Source organism: Notamacropus eugenii, chromosome 2 (assembly GCF_028372415.1).
Source record: "Notamacropus eugenii isolate mMacEug1 chromosome 2, mMacEug1.pri_v2, whole genome shotgun sequence".
Taxonomy (NCBI): domain Eukaryota; kingdom Metazoa; phylum Chordata; class Mammalia; order Diprotodontia; family Macropodidae; genus Notamacropus; species Notamacropus eugenii.
The window spans coordinates 506717546-506738283 of record NC_092873.1 but is presented as its reverse complement, the minus strand read 5'-3'; positions in this window follow the sequence as shown (position 1 = coordinate 506738283).

Genomic DNA, 20738 nt, shown 5'->3' with positions numbered 1-20738 from the left:
CAGCGCTCCCTGCTACTGGGGAGGATGGGCAGGGGGGAAGAGGTAAAGGACTCCTCCTCCCTGGAGCGCTCCGCTCCGGGGGGAGGCCGAACCCGGGAGGGTCCGGGTGGCCCCTGGGCGGGGAGGGGAGATCGTGGTCCCCGAGCAGAGCCGCCAGGGCAGCCCCACTCCTGCGGCGGAAAGCCGGGCACCTCCCGAGGACGAGCTGCGGTTTGGCGGCCTGGGACGCGGAGCGGGCCCGCCGCTTTCTTTTCTCTTATCTTGTCTTGGCTTTCCTTCTCGTGCTTCTCCACTTCGCTGTAACCCTTCTGTGCCGCGGGACTAACGTGAAGGTGCGCCTGGCGGGAGTGCGTGTGTGGAGCCCGGTCAGGCGGCGTGCCTTCTTGGGGACGAGAACGTGAATGGTGGAAACCAAATAAACAGAACGGGCTCCCAGCGTCGAGAGACTTTTGGTCAGCCTGCTGGGGCAGAAGAGGGAATGCAGCGAGACCCGAGAGGGGACAGGCTACGTTAGCTGCTGCAGAGTCCGAAGGGGAGGGTCCCCAAACTTTTTGGATCACCCGATCCCATCCCTAAAAGATGTTTGGGTGTACTGGAGTGTGGAGGAAAGCATTGGAAAGGAGAGTGATAAAAAGAAGAGTTGGAGAAGGGATGAGCAGCTTGGCACAGCGGGCACAAGTAAGACTGCCCATGGGCATCCTTTGAAAACGAGAACGAACCCTTTACACGCTGTGTCCCCCGCCCCCCATCCTCGCCCCCCTGCTGAGCTGTCTGCCTTCGTTAGAAAGGAGCTTCCTTGAGTCCGGTGTCTGCTCTGGCACGTTCAGCACTTGGCACAAGGTCTGTCCGTTGTAAACCCTTAACAAATAAAGCTGAGGCCAACATAGATGTTTAAAGGGTGAAAGATGAAGTAATGCTTTCTGTGCTAACGACACCAAAAAGTCTTCAATCCTGAGTCTCTGGCCAATAATGATGATCGTTATTCGTTTTCGTTTTTGTGGCAATTAGGGGTGAAGTGACTCGCCCAGGGTCACACATCTAGTAAATGCCCGAGGTCATACTGAATTCAGGTCTTCGCTAGGCACTGGCTGCCCCAATATAACTGAATACACCTTTTTTTTTTTTTATTTTGGCTAAATTGATACACTAATCCAGTGATTCAAAATTCAGTACAAGTGGATACTTGGTCTTAGTAGCTGGAAAAGTGCCTTGGCTGGTTCCTATTGAAGCCTTGCTTAATCACAAGATTCATTTTCCTTTTTTTTTTTTTTTTATTTTTTAACATTTTCATTTAAAAGTTTGTGTTCCAAATTCTATGCTCGAAGTGGGCTTTTCTTTTTTTAAAAATCAATATTAATGTCTTTTGGATTTTTTTTCACCACAGTTTTTGCTAGTATCCCTCCTCCTCTGACTCTGTCTCCCAGAGAGCCATCCCTTATAACAAATAGTATTTTTTTCTTTTTTTAATATATTCATTTTATTTATTTTTAATGTTCTATAATTACTACCATAAAACTTAGATTTTTTTTCCCCCTACCTACCCCCCCCACAACTCCCCCTGCCTCTGCAAGACGACATACAATTCTATATAGGATCTACACATACATTCCTATTGAATACATTTTCACTATAGTCATGTTGTGTAGAACTAAAATGAATGGGAGAAATCATATAACAAACCAAAACATAATACACACACACACACACACACACATCTGCTACATTCTGCGATTGAATTCCATAGTTCTTTCTCTGAATGTGGAAGGCATTTTGCCTTAGAAGACCATTGGGAATTTTTTTTTTTTAATGTCCTTGCATTACAATGAACTTCCAAGTCTACCAGAAAAAAAGTCTCAGACACTGTAGTCGTTGCTGTGCACAAAGTTCTCCTGGTTCTGCTCCTTTCACTCAGCATCAGGTCATATAAGTCCTTCCAGGCCTCTCTGAAGTCTTCTTGTTCATCATTTCTTATGGCACAATAGTACTCCATTACATTCATATACCATAATTTATTCAGCTATTCCCCAATGGATGGGCATCCCCTTGACTTCCAGTTCTTGGCCACCACAAAAAGGGCTGCTATAAATGTTTTTGTCCATGTGGGCCCTTCCCCATTTTTATGATCTCTTGGGGATACAGTCCCAGTAGCGATATTGCGGGGTCAAAGGGTGTGCACATTTTTGTAGCCCTTTGAGCATAGTTCCATACAAATAGTATTTTTTAATGACAGAAAAATAAAGAGGAAAAACTCAGCATAACCAATAAGTACATTCAAAAAATTATGAACATTTGTGCAGTGCACGTGAATACTTGTGGACTTCCCACCTCCACAAAGTGGTGTGTGTGTGCGTGTGTGTGTGTGCGTGTGTGTGTGTGCGTGTGTGTGTATGTGTGTGTGTGCGCGCTCCGTTTCTCTTTTCTCAACCCATTTCTTACAACAACAAAGATCCCATCACATTTATGAGCCATCCTTGTTTATCCATTCCCCCAACGCATAAGCATCTCTTCTTTCTGGGTCTTTGCAATCACAAAAAGTGCTGCTGTAAACAGTACAGAGAGGGCCTTTCTTCCTGTCAATGTCCTCTTTGGGGCAGAAACCCAGCAGAAATATGGGTACCGGAGGTACTTTTTTGCTTTTCAGTTAGAAGTTGCTTTTCAAAGTGGTTTTCATGATTCGCGGCTCCACCAGCAATGCACCTGTTTGCCTCTCTTCCCCCAACCCCTCCAGCATTGACTATTCCCTTCTTTGTCATTTTGGCCAGTTAGCCAGGTACAAGATGAAACCCCAGGGTTGTTTTGATCTGCATTCCTCCTGTTTGTAGTGGTTTGGAGCATTCTTCCATGTGGCTGTGAATACTTGGCAATTGTCCTTATGTCCTCTGACCTCTCATCCATTGGAGAATCGTTATTAATCTTATTTGTGTTTATTCATTCTTTATACATCTCGTTCTTTCACAACATGACTAATGTGGAAGTATGTTTAATATGACTGTACGTGTATAACCTATATCAGATTGTTGCTCTCTTGGGGAATGAGGGAAGAGAACAAAATTTGGAACTCAGAATCTTGTAAAAGTGAATGTTGAAAACTATCTTTGCATGTAATTGGAAAAAAATAAAATACTGTTAAGTGGGGAAAATTTTAAAAAGAAGAATTAGTAGCAAGATGAATAGACATGAATGAGTTCCAGTGTGGATCCCGTATCTCTTTATATTACTTTTTTGTTAAACCCTTATTAGAGAAATTTGATACAAAAATTCTTTTCCCATTTGACCACTTCCCTTATCATAAGTGCATTAATTTTGAATATGCAGGAGCTTTTCAGTTTCAAGTAATCGAGGTTATCCATTTTATCTTTTTAATTGCCTTTATCTCTTATTTGTTTAAGAGTACATCTCCTACCATAGTTGTTATCTGTTCTTCTTGTAATTTTTTTATATTTGTCTTTCATATTCATGTCACATACCCATTTAGAACATACTATCAAGCTGAGTTTTCCTTTGAGGTTTTGTTTTCATTGTCTTCTCTGGTCTCTTGAGCATTCCTGTTGCTATAACAGCTCTTTATGGGTTTGTCCATTCTTCCAGCCTTATTTCCTGATTTTGAACTTTGTGTTGGGGGAGAAGTTGGTGCAAATGCCTCTGCACATGCTCCTAACTCAGTACATGTCTAAAGCCTATGGTCACTGCTTGTCCTGAACTACTACCCTTAGGCACAGGTCCCCTCCTATGTCCACACTATATCTGTGACCCGGCACTGGACAATAAAAGACAACTTCCAGTTAGCCAGGGTCAGACCCTTCTAAAAGGGATAGGGGACCTCTTGCCCTAGTGGGGTAGTCCTTGCTCAGTCCCCTGCCCAGGGGATGCTCTGCCCAGATATTCTTTGCTCCCCTTCCCCAGTGTCTGAAGTTCTGTTTTTCAATCTCCCAGTTCCCATCTGGGATGGTAAAAAGACTCATGATACTTGGCATTTTAGAAGAATTGTGTCAAGGAGAACTCAGCTGTACCTCTGGCTGCTCCACCATCTTGGCTGATCTCAACTCATAAATTATCATCTTCTCTGATGCCAATGGATTGTCCTTACAAACTAATAAGAAGGCGTTATATTTTCAAATTTTTAACAAATGGATTCAAAACCCACTGAAACTCTTTACTTAGACGATATTTAAACAGGTTGAAATATTTTCTTTACAAGTTTTCAAGATTAAAGAAATGAGAATTTTTATAAGTGAACACTGAGAGATGACTATTGGCAGGGAGGGGGTGAAGGGGTGGAGGGGGGATGGGTAGCGGACAGCAGGGGGAGGGGGCTGAAACATTGCACCCCCCCCCCCTTCTCCCTAAGGTGCTCTTCTGCTCTGAATTCAGGGACTGGCTCTTATATTAGGTTCAATCTGATGAAGCCTGGTTTCTACTGAGAAGGATTAGCCTTCCTTTTCTGCTACTCCCAGTGCCTATAGACTATTAGAGCTTTAGTTTTGGCTCATGACTAGTTCTTCCCAAAGTCAGAATGCACCATACAAATCAGGTATGGGATTAGTATTTATTTCCTGCACATAAAAAAAAATGTTTAACACAAAAGACTCATAGTGCTCATTGACAATGACTTAAAACAGGATTCAGTAACATAATGGGTAACTCTTGATTATATAATATATACGTATACAAATAATTATTGATTACATAATAATCTCTTGTTATAATCTCTTGAAAACAAATGATACTTAAGCCTCATGAGAAAAGAAAAGGTTTGTGGTATAAAGGAGTTACAAATTTCACCTTGCCTCTGTACGAGTTGCTATAGACCGCTACTGCTGCTTAACTTTAACCCAAAGGTCCCAGGACCTTTTGACCTCTTAACCTCACAAGTTAGCCTCTAATTCTAAACACATCAATTTCAGAATATTATACTTGTTCCCTTATGATCAGGAAAGAACAAATTCCAAACCAGAAAAGACAGACAGAGACCCAAATGCAAGCTTACCTGTCTGAGCCCCCAACACTAGCTGCCACATGGCTGGGTAACCATGATGCTTGGGTGGAAAAGGGCTGCCCCTCCCATATTATCTGTGCAGGCTCTGTACAGGTCACGTTCCATAGGCCACACATGTATGTTGCCTTAAGTCACCCGGGGCAGAGAATGTATCCAAGAGAATGTGAAGAGCGATGCCAAAGGCTGCAGGGAGGTCAAGAAGGATGGAGCCTCAGACATGGCTTTTAAGAGCTTGCTGGGGTAAGAGACCCCAAAAGTTAAGTTTCCACAGAAGTTACTAGTTGATGAACTCATTGAGAATAAGTCAGATAGAAAGAAAGTCGGCAGACTGCAGGTGGGCTCAACCAATCAGGAGACAGACAATGGCCTTCAGAAAATCACGACATTTTTTATAAGCAAGTCCAGGCCTGAAACCAACTTGAACCAGTCAGGAAAATGACCTAGAATAATCTGGAGACGGCTTTTCTTCACTGTGCTTGGTTAATGAACCTCATGCATATAAGCAGACACATCCCACATAAAATTATCCCTCCATTTTTTGATCATGGGTCCTGTGTTAAAACATGTTTGGGAGCAGGGAATCACACCAAGGGCTGTTACAGTAATGGCTATGTAGAGAAGATGGTGACCTAATGGAGAATGGACCAATCCACCTCCTGGTGGGAGGATCTGTCTTGAACTAACAGTATATAGCTCATGTGGCTTCTGTATCTAGTGCTCCCTCCTCCTCCTCCTGAGAAGAGGGTGGGGACCCACTTTGGCCAAAGTGTTCAATTCCTCTCAACTCTGCTGTAATAAACTTTCCTTGATACCTTTTTAGTGTCAAGAGTGTTTCTAACACTGGTGACTTTAGAGAGAATGATGGGGTACAGAATCTGGGAACCCCCTTGAACTCTCCAAGAATCTTCCCACTTGATCAGGCATTCCCCTAAGGCCATAAGCCTTTCATTATCTCTTTGTCCAGTTGCCTCTGGCTGCTTCCTATCCCTGACCCTATAGTCCTCCATTGTCTGTTACCTCTGGATTACCTGCAGCAGTTTCCCACCCTTGATCACACCACAGCCCCACTCTTGGTTCTGACTTCTAGTCACTCCAGTTCCATGGAGATACTTCTCCTCCAGACCCTCCCTAAACCCCTCTTCCCATCACCACAGACTATTGGGCCACCCCCAGATCCTTCCCAGAGTCTTTCTGTTTAAAAGATCCTTCTTGTCTCCATTAAGGTGCTCAGATAGTATCTAGCTGAGATGCAATCTGGCCAGCTTGTTAAACATGGCATCACAAATGCTTAGGCTCCTTAACAGTCAGCCCAGTATGGTGAATCTTTAATAAACTTTGTTTTTCTTTGACTATAAGAAGATGTGTGTTCGGCCTAGAGGCCGAAGGGCTACCCGAGCCTTTCTTACCTGTCGTCCAGGTCTTTGGAGATCAGCCGGATAAACATATTGAGAGAAGAGACTTTCCAGAGTGGAATAAGGGTTAGGCTTTATTCAGGGTCTTGGTTACATGTGCAGGGTGAATTCTTCCTCAGGAGAGAGGAATCCTCCTCCTCCCAAGGGGCAAGGATCATACAGCAAGAGCATGGGAGCAGAAGGTGGGGGGACCCTCTTCCCTCCAAGGGTCCCTCAGCACGAAGAGCCCCTGGAGGGGGCTCCGCATCCAGAAGAAGGCCTTCAGGCTTTCCTGTCCCTACTTAAGCTCTCCCAGCCTCATAGTTTGCACGTGAATACCATGCCGTGAGTGCTCTCAGCCCCTAGCTAATTAACAACAGGTGTGCTCAGACCATGGGCCAATCTCAAGGGTGGGATGCTCTCCCCAGTAAGTTTCCCACTGAGAAGAGGTGGAAATGCATGAGATAGCCCGTGTTTCACGCCCCAATTCCCAGCTGTTCCCTGGGGGGCCTCATGAGAACTCTGAGATTTAGAGGTCCTCACTTTTACCTGCCTGAGACTGTCCACGTGAAAACTGAGCTTACACCCCCAACAGATGTGGGTTGAATTCATTTGGGCAGGACTTGGGGTGTCAGTATTTTGGGGTCCCAAGCACCCCTAACCTCAACATTATAGTTCCCTAACCTTAACAAGAGCAGATTCAGTTGAGTAAGGAGTAAAGGATAAGGGGAACTCTTGAGAATCTGTGCGACAAAAAGATCATGGTACATTTAATGGAATCAGGTAAGTTTTTAAGACAGGTGGGTTTGGAGAAAAGGTAACATAAAGAGATCTGTGATACACATCACAGCTCATCAATGTCTATTCATCTTTGCTACTAATTATTTTTTTTCTCATCTAATAGTATTTTATTTTTTCCAACTACATGCAAAGAGCGTTTTCAACATTTACAAGATTTTGAATCCCAATTTTTTCTCCCTCGCTCCTTTTCCCCCTTCCCCAAGATATAGGTTATACATGTACAGTCATATTAAACATATTTCCACATTGGTCATGTTGTAAAAGAAGAATGAGAACAAAAGGGAAAGCTATGAGAAAGAAAAAAGAGAGAGAGAGGAAATAGTCTGCTTCTGTCTGCATTCAGACTCCAGAGTTCTTTCTCTGATGTGGAGAGCATTGTCTGTTGGGAGTCCTTTGGAATTACCTTAGATCATTGCTTTGCTGAGAAGATTTGCTACTAATTCTTTCTCATTCTCCCAAAATGATCTTATGGCCACTGTACTAAAGCACAGGGCCTACAGCAGCCACAAGGTAATAGGGGGGGCAAGGCATAGAGCCCTATGAAAGGAAAAGGACAGGGAATTTTGCCTGCACAGTTGCTGGGGATGCCTGGGTTATAGTTAGGGTATACAATCATGAGGAACCAAAGCCTCGTTTTGGGAAACCAGGAGTGGAAGGGATTAGAATGGAGGAGGTTTTTTTCTTCAAATTTATTTATTTATTTGTTTTCAATTGTCAACAATCGCTTCTATACATTTTACATTTTCTCCCCCTTCCTCCCCAGGCAGCGTGCAATCTTATATGGGCTGTACACAAATATTCTTATTAAACACATTTTCACATTAGTCATGTTGCATAGAAGAATTAAAACAAATAGGAGAGAGCCTGAGTAAAACTAAACAAAACCTAACATAACACAAGAGAAATAGTTTGCTTCCATCTGCATTCCATCTCCATAGTTCTTTCTCTGGATGTGGATGGCATTTTGTATGAAGAGTCCTTTGGAAATGTTTTAGGTCCTTGCATTGATGTGAAGGACTAAGTCTATAAACACTGTTCCTGTCACACTATGGCTGTTACTGTGTGTAATGTTCTCCTGGTTCTGCTCACTTCACTCAGTATCAGTTCATATAAGTCTATCCAGGTATTTCTGAAGTCTGCTTGTTCTTCATTTCTTGTAGCACAACAGTATTTTACATTCATATACACAACTTGCTCAGTCATTCCCCAATTGATGGGCATTCGCTCAGTTTCCAGTTCTTGGCCACCACAAAATGGAATAGGGGAGTTTTGAGCTACTTATGATAGATTAAGGGGATGATGTAATTGTGTTGGAAACAAGTCCAGGATTAGCCATCACAGGGAGTCTGGGATTGTCTTCTCACTCTCCAATTGTTTGATCAAACACCTTTCAAGGTCAGGCTTTGGAGATCCAGGTAGGGGAGAGAATTTGAGCTGGCAAACCATGGAGAGGATTTCATACAATCCACAGAAATTGGAGTCTCATACTCTCTCTAGAGACTCTTTGGTGAGGCTATGACATACAACATGGGCAGGCAAGTAACACCAGAATGATTATGGCCACTTGGGGAGGTGGGTGGCAGAGAGAGGAAGAAATTCCTGGAGGGGAAATTCTAAGGGAGGGGCAGGTCCAAGTGGGTTGAAAATCTCCATTAGACTGAGGAAGATAGGGAAGGAATAAACAGTTTGTAGTTGCCACAACTTTCTGGCACCCAAGCTCCTTGTGTTCTCTTCTGCTCTGCTGAGGAAATTCACAGGTTTAAATTTTTGCCCTGTCTAAATTTCTGATCATTCTGTGCGTTGGCGGTAAGAGCATGACCCAGGTTTGTGGGTGGACGGTTATTGTTGGAATAGTCCTACTTTTGCCTTCTATTGAACAAGTTTTGGAATTACTCTCACTTTTGCTTTTTTATTGAATAAATGTTGTAGTTATTCTTACCTTTGCCCTACTACTTAGTAAATACTTCATGTTTAAGAGTCAATGGTGCCCTTGGGATTGATTTTGTGTAAATGGGAAGAACATTAGGGGGAGTTCAAGTGTTTTGTGGCTGACTGAAGGCATGTGTGGCACTCCACACACTGAGGTTACCCTTAGGATCCTGAGAGAGAGTTTGGGTAGTATCCAGTTGGCCTTTGCCAACCCACCCATCCCCTGGGAAAATACCTTAGACCTGCCACTCTAAGCATAGAGGGAGGGAGAGAGTCAGTAATCTCAGAAAGAGGAGGGAAGTGAACGTCCCATTGGATAGTCCCATAGATACCATCTGCAGACAATCCTGAGAGCCTGATCAGAGGCCACACCAAACTACAGTAGTTACTGTTCTTTTCTTTTTATATTATTGTGGTCATTGTGTTGAGGTCAGGGAACCATAATGTTGAGGTTTGGGGTGCTTGGGACCCCAAAACACTGACTCCCCAGATTCTGCCTGAATGAATTCAAACCAAGCCTTCTTTCAGCCAAAGTAAAACAAAGTTTATTAAAGATCTGCCATATTGACTCTTAAGAAGTCACACCATTTGTGAGACCAGGCTGGCCAGATATGATAGAGCACCTTCATGGAGACAAGAAGTATCTTATATACGGAAAGACTGTGGGAGGGATCTGGGGGTGGTCTAGTAGTTTGGGGTGATGGGAGGAGGGGTTTAGGGAGGGTCTTGAGGAGGAGTCCAAGGAAAATCTTAATGGGACTGGAGTTAGCTGGAGGCAATCAGGAGATGCCAGACAATGGAGGGCCAGGCTAGGTTGAGGGTAACAAATTTGCCTATGAAAAGCCAGATTAATGGGGAAGATTCAAGGAGAGTTCAAGAAGGTTTCTAGAGTCTGTACCCAGTCAATTGTCTATCTTGTTTCCTTGGCTCTGCGTACTCTAGTTCATATAGACAATCCCATGTTTCTTTTTCATTTGTTGTTTCCCTAATCATAATAAGATTCCATTACATGCACATATCACAACTTGTTGAGCCATTCTCCAGTTGATGGACATCTACTTTCTTTCCAATTCTTTTCTATCTTCATCCTCTCTCTACTAACTGGTTCCTTCTCTAACTGCCTTAAAACATGACCCTATCCTTCAAAACAAAACAAGAAATCACCTTCACTAGACCCTACCGTCTCCTCAAGTTATCCTCCATACCTCTCCTCCCTTCTCAAACTCCTTGAAAAAGCTGTCTATACAAACTTTCTTTCCTCTCCTCAGCCCCTTGTAGTCTAGCTTCTGATCTCATCCCTCAAAGGACATTGCTGTCACCAAAGTCACCATGGTCTCTTAATCATCACATCTTGAGGGCAGGGACTGACTTGCTTGAGTCTGTATGCCCAGTGTTTAGCAGTCTATCACCAAGGCTTGTCAGGGTTAACTTTGAACATTTTTCACACAAAAATGCCCTGCTTCTCTCCTCCAGTGCAGCCACCACATTGGTGCAAGCCCTCATCGCCTCACACCTGAACTATTGCCTGTGCTTGGCCTTCCTGCCTCAAGTGTCAATGCCAATCCATCTTCCATTTAACTGATAGAGATTTTTATAAAGCACAGGTGTGACCATGTCATTGATGGGGTGCTTGGGTGCATATGCTTGGACCCCAATTCTAAAATCACATTTCTCCCTAGCCTCAAAATACTATCCTAGGTAGTTTCTCCCCAGCCCAAGGACATAGCCAGCCCCAGCAACGACTGTTATCTCTTTTCCTGATATAGTAACCAATTGCCCCTGAGTGGGATAGACTTGGTGAAGACTCCTCAGATTGTGGTTTTCTCCCAGGGGTGAGGTGGGGCCTGGAGGCTCAGGGCTGCAGTGTTTTTGGAATAGAATAGTTCCATATAAGGTATAAAACTGTGTGGTGTACTGGGGTCTCAATGATTGGACAAAACTTGCGTAATTCCTCGATGTCTTCATTTCAAAGGGATTGGTTAGATTTCGTGTCTAGAATGTAAGACCATATCCTCAGCTAATGAGGATAATGGTCAGTGGGGGGAGGAGGGACTTGCGTTAGGGTTTATAAATCACTGTCCTGATTTTTGTCTTCGGCTTTCCTACTCCAGGTGAACTGCTGTGGGATTGTCCAGATTCTCGAGAATCGAATAAATCTCTTTTCTGTCATCACTTTGAGAGGCCTCTGAGTAATTGATTTATGTAGGGACCTGAGCCATCCCACACAGTTTGGGGGCACGTACCGGGATCTGTGACCTTTCTGAGAGACGGCTGACAGCTCAGTTCAAGGACTTGGGCGCCTGTGGGGAGATTTCCCCATTGTCCTTGAAAGGAGCTGCCGGGCCTCCTTCTCTGCAAGGTAACGACCTGAAGCAGAGGAACTCAGTGAAGACAGAAAAGAATAGAGATAAGGACTCCAAAGACTCCGAAGCTGTGAAGTGTGTAAAAATGCCAACTGGTTGGTGTTGAAGTTTGCAGTCAGGCAACTTGTACGCGTATACGACCCAGCGGTAAGCGTGGGGGGGGTCTGGGGGTCAATTCGTTGAGTCTTAGATAGACTCGGGGAGAAGGTGACGACTCCCAACCAAATTAGTGGACTGCGGGACCCCAGGGTGAAGGGCACCCCCAAAAACGTTTGCTGGGTGACTGCTGGTGACGGGCGACCCTCACCTGAGAGCTGGCAAGAGAAGCTAGCAAGGGAGCTAGCATAATTCGTTGAGTCTCAGACTCGGAGGTGTTGGCGACAACCCTCGACCAAAGGAGCCAGCAGGAGAAGCTAGCAAGGGAGCTAGCATAATTCGCTGAGTCTCAGACTCAGAGGTATTGGCGACAACCCTTGACCAAAATGAGACAAAAGCAGTCCAAGAATAGAGCTTCGGAGTGGAGTCAGGAAGAAATACCGGTAAATAGTCCCTTGGGAAAGCGATTACAAAATTGGCATGAATTACCAAAATTATAGAGAAAAGAATGTAGAAGAAGATGATTAAGTACTGTTGTTTCATATAGGGTGAAAAGACATTGGAGGAGGAGGCACAATCTGGCCCAAATATGGTTCCTCCGAGGACTGGGTGTGACAAAAATTTAAACCTATATGTACTATTCTATTCTGTTAAATGTTTTGTCTGTATATGTTGTGTTGGTATTTCTGTGTGAATGAAAGTCTGTGTGTCTCTGTTTTTATCTGATAAGGTTGTAAATTTAGCCAGCCAGCCAGCCAGCAAGAGCAGAAAGGCTGAGCTGAACTGTCCTTGAAATTCCTGTTACTCCCTTTCTTCAACCCCTCCAGACTAGTTTCAGAGGGGCGGAGGGACAAGGAGGGAGAGAAAGGAAAAAAAAAAAATTCTTTTTCCCTCAGACCTAAGAGGCATGCTAGCAACCAATTAACCATTTCCTGCCTCACCCAAAGAAGAAATTTTAGTGTAATGGGAAATAACAGAAAGTTAAGTGAATTCATTCTGGTCGTATTTGGAATTGTGAATAGGTGAAATGTGTCATTCTTAATTTAATGCTTCAGATAGGTTAGAATTTATTAAAGTTTGGTGGAAGTAAGTAGAAGATTAGAAAGTAAAAAAAAACTCAAGTAAGCAACTTAGAGCTGAGAGTTTTGGATTTAGGTTTAATTAGATCAATATATTTGATGCCAGACAATGTATTTAAAGTAAAAAGATAATAAGTTTAGGTTTTTCTTTTTCTTTGCAGAGTGGGAGGGCCAGAAAGGGATGGCCTTGGGAATCATGGCACAAATAAGAGGAGGGCAGAGACACCCAGCAGCATTTCTGCCAAAAATGTTAGATCCATTAACAAAGGATAGGTATTTGTTAGATGCAACATTAATCTAATGTAACTGTTACACGATTTTAAATTTTGTAATTTATTACATATAGATTGGGGTTTTAAAAAGATGTAATAGAAATTTGATAATTTGAAACTTACGTTTGGTTATAAAAAGAGCTGAATAGGTTAATGGCTTCTTTTAAGTTTTAAGTAAACTTAAATAAGTTTAAATTTTTAGGTAATCCATCTAAATATTGTATTAGAAATTGCATTGTTGAGCTAATTTGTGAATTGGTTAAAAAGAGTTGTTATGAATTGTTTTTTTGTAAGAGTTTTCTTGTTGTAGCATTCTTATTAAGAAAATGAGAATGCTTTTAAAATGTACGGGTATATATATATATAGGTGTGATTTTCAAGCCTGTTTCATCTGAGCATGTATTATGTTAAAAGTTTATTTCTGCTGTTGAAAAGGAAATTTTAGCTAAAATTGTTTTTGCCATGAATCAAGCATTTACTCTAAAGTTATTTTTGTGTAAAAGAAAGTTTATGGGCAAATGTGAAAAGGCTGTGGGTTTAGGTCTTGTGATTTCTGTCAATTAGTTTCAAGGGGATTGTGATAAATTGTAAAAATATTTGCTGTATTAAGAAATACTTTGTAAAATCCTTCGTATGGGTTTTTGAAAGGCCTACCTATCCAATTCGTATTTGTAAGTTACAAAAGTGGGAAGAATTTAGTTTCTCTAATAGGATATGAAAATACAATTGATGTCATCTGAAATTTATTGTTCAGGTTCAGAGCTAAAAAATTTGTTACCACTTATAAAAAATTATGTTTGCCATTTGTAATTCTAATGCTAAAACCTAAAGCTGGTACACTGTGTGAATATGTGGGGGAAAGAAGCAGTCCTCAGGCTAGTAACAAGTACAGCCCCAGAAGCTGAGGAGATTGTGTATAGAACTTGCTTTGGTGAGAATTTGAAAACGTATAAGAAATGATCTTCAGTGATTGGCTTTTTAGGGCAAATTTAAGATCTAAGAGGTAAATAAAATCCCTGGGAACATTCTTTCTAAATCTAATGGGGATAAATAGATATTGTATCATTGTTACATAGAACAAAATTGGGATTTAAAGTGAACTGTAATTGTATTTTATTTACAGAAGGATTCAGGGAAAGGAATCCCTTACAAAAAAAAAAAAGGGGGGGGGGGTGGTGGTGGCCCCAGGTGGTCTGGGAGCTCCAGGAATGGTCTTGATGGGAGTGGCCAGTAAACTGGAGATTTGGACTGATAGAATTAAGAGTGGGAAGTAGAATAGACTTGGGTATAGTGATAGAGTGGACCTTAGGAGAGTCGGTTCACATGGAAAAAAAAACCAAGGAGTTTTCAAGGTGAGGTTTTTCAAGGCCTTTAGACAAATGGGACTAAAACTTTTTTGGGGTAATGGACAAAGGTCCCAACTTGGAGTGAGATCTTTACAGGTTACAAAATGATGTAAAAGCAATTAGTATTAAAGCAATTAACTGAATTAATTACTGAGACTAAATCAGAGGCATCTTCAGTTTGGGGAAAGAATTTCAGTCTAATTTTCTTAGAGGTAGGTAGCCTCTGGTAACATTTGGCATTGAAAGTTAAATGATTGTTTTGATTTGAATTCATTACATGAACATAAAAATTCAAGTTAGTGTTTGAACTTATCACATGTGTAGCTCATTCTTTTAGATTGAGCAGGGTTAGAAAGGGATAAAGTAGTTTGGGAAACAGATATAAATCTATTAGAGCAATGACTTATGATTGTTATTCAATCAGGAACTAGAACATGTATAGAAAGGCATGTAGGCTACTTAGACCTGCTTCAAAGATGTTCCTTGGCCAATGTGAAATTAGTCATGTCTGAAACTGATTATTGGAGCTTGCTATTTTAAGATTTTTGTGGGACTATTAACTGACTGTTCTTCTGAGTCTAACTCCAGGTGTGGATAGCAAGAGAGGTGGTCTGAGCCACTGATCCATGATGCCAGTAAGCCTGTGAGATGCTGGTATGAACTGCAAAAAGGTGATCTCATGGGAAGGTTGGGAGAGCGACTGTTCAGTCTGGGCTGAGGTAGGATTCTCCTGACTCAATTTCCCCACTGACACCTGGCAGACTTGAAGCCTGGCTGAACGCCAGTTGACAACCTACTCCTGCCTGGAACTGACATGAAGTAAGGGAGATGTTTCCCTGCAATGTCCCTACTCTTAGTGGCAAATTCCTAAAATCAGAAGTTTTGTAAGTAATAATACCAGATCTGTTGAATAATAGATTGTTGGTAGGGGAACATCTGAGGTTAAGTCTAACATTGAGCTAACAGGTTTAGGACTTTAGAACAACAACAATAAGTTAGGGTCCTCTAATTCTTAGTAATGGTGTGGAGATGATTAGGTTAAGGGCTTGTGAGGCTAGCATGCATAGTTATTATTTTGTCCTAGTTGGTTAATGCTAAATGAAAAATGGTTTGTAGACTATATTGTAAATGCTTTAAAAGAAGCATCACATGATCAGAAGTTGGAATTGTTCTATGATGTGATGTGCACTGTGTTAAAAATGATTATTTATTGTATTTATGTAAGTACTGGAGCCTGGTGTTGACTCCTTAGTGAAATCTCATCTTCCTAATGAGGGAATTAATAATGACTTACTGTGAAATGTAGAAGCTGCATTTTAATGTGAATTTTCTTTTTTTTTTTTTAAAAAATGACAATTCGTCAAAGTTTCAATTTTGATTTTTGTAAGAGTGATAGGAATGGTAATCTAAGATGGTATTAAGTTCAGTTTTGCAGGAGAGTGGACATCTGGATTTCTACAAGAAGATAAAGAAAAGAAGATGCTGAGATGCTGTGCTGACGACTGTTTGAAGGAGCATCCAGATCAGAAAATTGCATAAGATGATATTTCTCCCCAGACTGCTGTATGAGATGGAACCTCTAAATGGACAGTTCATTAATTTAAATCTCTGTATCTGTACTTATGACAAGGGGACTGCCCCCCCTGTAATTTGCTAATGTGTCAGTCAACTATGCTTTCTTCCCATATTCATATAAAAGGAAGATAGATGAAGGGAAGGATTCATAAGGGAAAGAATGTGAAGAGGTATTTATTGATTGGATTTAGGTATGGAAAAAGGAAAAATAAGAGGAGGGGAGGAATATGGGTAAGTTGAACCTTGAACTATCTATTCCCCCATACCAATTCAGAAAATGTTTAGCATGATTGGGAAGCCAGTAGACAAAGTTATGGAAGGTTATTGCATTTAAAATTTTAAAGTTGTTTACTTTCATTTATAATTATTGCTATTAGTTAATAACTCTCAAGCTTCATGCTTGGAGACACACTTTGTCAGTATTAAAGCTCCATTTGAAGCGTGTGTGAGAACACACAGAATTTGGAAAAAGATGGCAAACTTGCATACAGGCTGTGGCAGCCACTGCCCTCCTAGTAGAAGAAAGTAGAAAAATCACTTTTGGAGGCTGTTTGATTGTGAGTGTACCTCATCAGGTGCGATCTATCTTAAATCAGAGAGCTGGGAGATGGCTGACAGATTCAAGAATTTTAAAGTATGAGGCCATATTATTAGAAAAGGATGATTTAATACTGTCCCAAGACCATAACCTTAATCCAGCTAGTTTTCTGTCAGCCTCACCCGAGGAGCCTCTAAATTTGGAACACTGCTGTTTGGATATAATTGATTATCAGACAAAAGTGCGGGAGGATTTACAAGAATCCCCTTTGTTTGAGGGAGTGAATTGGTTTATAGATGGGTCCTCCCGGGTGATAGAAGGAAAGAGACAGAATGGGTATGCCATAATAGATGGAGATAGAAGTTCTCTAGTACAAGCTAGTAGCTTACCTAAGACTTGGTCAGCACAAACTTGTGAACTGTATGCTCTGCATCAAGCTTTAAAATTATTAGAAGGGAATACAGACTCTAAGTATGTTTGGGGAGTAGCACATGTTTTTGGAAAAATTTGGGAAGAAAGAGGAATGGTAAATAGTAAGGGAAAAGGAACCTGGACAGACTGCAATGTTGGTATTAATTCCTACTTTGCCTCCCAATCTCCCCTCCCCATCCTATACTCAGGAAGAGAAGAAAAAGGCTCAAGACTTGGGAGCCAAGGAGACAGAAGGAGGGCGCTGGTTTCTCCCGGATGGCCGTGAGGTACTGACCAAGGCAGGGATGAGACGAGTCTTGCAATACCTACATCAAGGTAGTCATTGGGATGTCCAAAACCTGTGTGATGCTGTATTGACCAAGTTTGTGTCACCGGGCTTATACACACTGGCCAGACAATTGGTGGAGGGTTGTCTGATTTGTCGAAGGACGAATAAGACTGCTCAACGCCACCCCCCCAAAGGGGGCAGGCCCCCGGGATACAGACCCTTCCAAAGCATTCAGGTGGACTTCACCGAACTACCATCAGTGGGCAGTCTCAAATACCTGCTAGTCATAGTAGATCACCTGACCTCATGGGTAGAAGCCTTTCCCTTATCACGAGCTACTGCCTCCTCAGTTAGTAGGATATTATTGGAACAGATAATTCCACGGTATGGCATGGTGGAGAGGATAGATTCGGACCAAGGCACTCACTTTACTGCCAAGGTTTTGCAGTCATTAATAAAAGCACTGGAGATTACTTGGGAGTTTCACACTCCCTGGCATCCTCCTTCCTCAGGCAAAGTAGAAAGAATGAATCAGGAAATTAAGAGACAACTAACTAGACTAGCCTTAGAAACACAATTACCATGGACTAAATGCTTACCATTAGCTCTCTTAAGGATTAGAACAAAACCTCGCAGAGATGTAGGCCTATCTCCTTATGAGCTTCTATATGGGCATCCCTACCCGGGAATACAGGAAGGAAACTGGGATCCAATTGTTGATAACAAGGATAGATTTGTAAGGGAATATGTATTTGCTTTGATGAAACATTTGCATGAATTACGACTTAAGGGACTTATTGCTCAGACTCCCCCGTGAGGTTTTGTGGTGCACAAGTTTAACCCTGGCGACTGGGTCCTGATCCGGGTGTGGAAGGAGGAGAAGTTGACTCCGAGCTGGGAAGGTCCCTACCAGGTTCTCCTGACTTCAGACACAGCTATAAGAACCCAGGAACGAGGTTGGACTCACCATACCAGGGTAAAAGGACCCGTGGATGCCCTGAAGAAGTGGACTGCAGATCCTGACCCATCAAATGAACTAAAGATCCGTCTAAAGTATAAGTGAACAGGGATAGTCAATGAGGCCTCTGTATAAATTCATTATAAGCTTTGTTATTTGGGGAACTATACTAGGATTACTATTGTTTGTTATTAACAGGATTCTCTGTTCAGCAATTGCCCTGAGGCAACTACCACAATATCTAAACAGGACTCTTTTATTAAGGCTGTGTGGACTCGACAAACCGTGGGAACAATGCAACCAAAATGTAATACCCTGGGACACCAGGCCCCAGTTATCAACACCCCCTCTTGAAGATAGTTTCCTGGCCCTAATTCAGACCATTGCGGACACCTTTGAGGTATCTGACTGTTGGATTTGTGGGGGACCTCAGCGGTTAAGCCAATGGCCATGGGTAGCAGTACCGCTGAGTCCAGCCTGGATCTTAAGTAATAGATCTGTAGTACATGATGGAACAAGATTCTGGACAAGCCAAGAGAAACACCAATGGTCTTTGTCCGAATCAGTTCCAGGTGAACATTGTTTAAACCAAACAGGACCTGTGGAGACAAGAGACATGAATGATCCTGATTGGGATGAGGAGATTAATAGACAGTGTGAGATTATGTTACAGAACTTTGGTTGAAACATCCGTGAGAAGTCTTCAGGCTGATAAAATAAGAGGAGGGATTGAGTGGGATAGACTTGGTGAAGACTCCTCAGATTGTGGTTTTCTCCCAGGGGTGAGGTGGGGCCTGGAGGCTCAGGGCTGCAGTGTTTTTGGAATAGAATAGTTCCATATAAGGTATAAAACTGTGTGGTGTACTGGGGTCTCAATGATTGGACAAAACTTGCGTAATTCCTCGATGTCTTCATTTCAAAGGGATTGGTTAGATTTCGTGTCTAGAATGTAAGACCATATCCTCAGCTAATGAGGATAATGGTCAGTGGGGGGAGGAGGGACTTGCGTTAGGGTTTATAAATCACTGTCCTGATTTTTGTCTTCGGCTTTCCTACTCCAGGTGAACTGCTGTGGGATTGTCCAGATTCTCGAGAATCGAATAAATCTCTTTTCTGTCATCACTTTGAGAGGCCTCTGAGTAATTGATTTATGTAGGGACCTGAGCCATTCCACACACACCTATAGAATTTATTAGTTTGAATCAGCTATGTACTGGCTGAACTGGCTGTGTACTGGGTCACAACATTTACTACTCACTGAACGATCATATGTGTGTGTTCGTCCTTTGTTGCTAAAGAAGACCATGCCATCAGAGAAACAATGACATGACTTGCACTTGACTTTGTTTTGAGTGAGGGAGGGCTGTGCAGGTCACCAGCCTCACTTCTCCTCCAGAGCCATCTGAATCCAGTGACCAGATATTCATCAGAATGACTGGAGATGACCCAGGATGAGGCTACTGGGGTTAAGTGACTTGTGCAAGGTCACACAGCTAGTGGGTGTCAAGTGTCTATCCTAGACTGAGACATACACATACTCCCTTACATTTTCTTGTTTAACAGGACATTGATGGGAGCAGCCTGGGTATTTCTCAGTCAGCCCTGACCTTTAGTTGACTTAATGATGTTTCAGGCCAAAAACCATACCTCCATGTAGCCCCTCCTTGAGCTATTTCCCGATGAATTCTGGGTAAAAACCTGTGCAGTAGATACTAAAAGTGCATGTTCCTTTAAGAACTAATCACTCCTTAACCTAATTAGCATAGTTGGCGCATGTTTTACTATAGAATATCCTATATAAACTTTACTTGTACCCCTCTAAGTTTGCAGGTTCCCTAAGAACTCTTGCCCATTGAAAAACTTATAATCTTTACCTTGACCTCAAAAATGCTGGAATCCTCGAATTCACTCCAGGTGACCTGCCCCTGATACTCCGGTCTTTGTGGGGGTATCACTCCCCCCCTTCCAGCCCTCATCATCATAACCCCTCCACACACATATCTTAATAAACTTAAAATCCTGTTTGGCTTTTAAAGTCCTCAACCCTGACCACCTCCTCCAGCCTTCTTACACCTTATTCTCACATCACCTTTGATCTAGTGACACTGGTCTCCAAACAAGACCCTCCATCTTTCTGCTCCATGGCTGTCCCCCATCTCTGCCTACTGGCTTCCCTAACTTCCTTCAGGTACAAGGTAAAATCTCATCTTGTACAAGTTTTTCCTTCTCCCCCAAGCTAGTACCTTCCCTCCACTGATTATCCCCAATTTATCCCATATACAGCTTGATGGGACATAGTTGCTTGCATGTTTTTCCACCATTAGAGAACATGGGCTGGGTTTTTTGTTTTTGTCTTTCTTTGTATCCCCAGCATTTAGCACATTTCATAAATACTTCTTGACTTTTGTCTAGCTTGAAACGTCCAGTAGGCAGTAGACAATTTGAGGTTATAAAATCAGGAGAGGTTACAGCTGAATAAGACAGTATGCATCATCAGCATAGAGGTGATCACTGAATCCATGGGAGCTGGTGGGATCACTAAGAGAGATTTTAGAGGAAAAAAGGGATCTAGGACAGAATTTGGGAGGGTTTTGACCTTTAGGGGGCATGACACAGGTGATGATTCAGCCCAGACTTGGTGCCTAAAGAGGGTTTCTCAAATTAAAGTCCACATTTTGGTTAAAGAGGAATAAT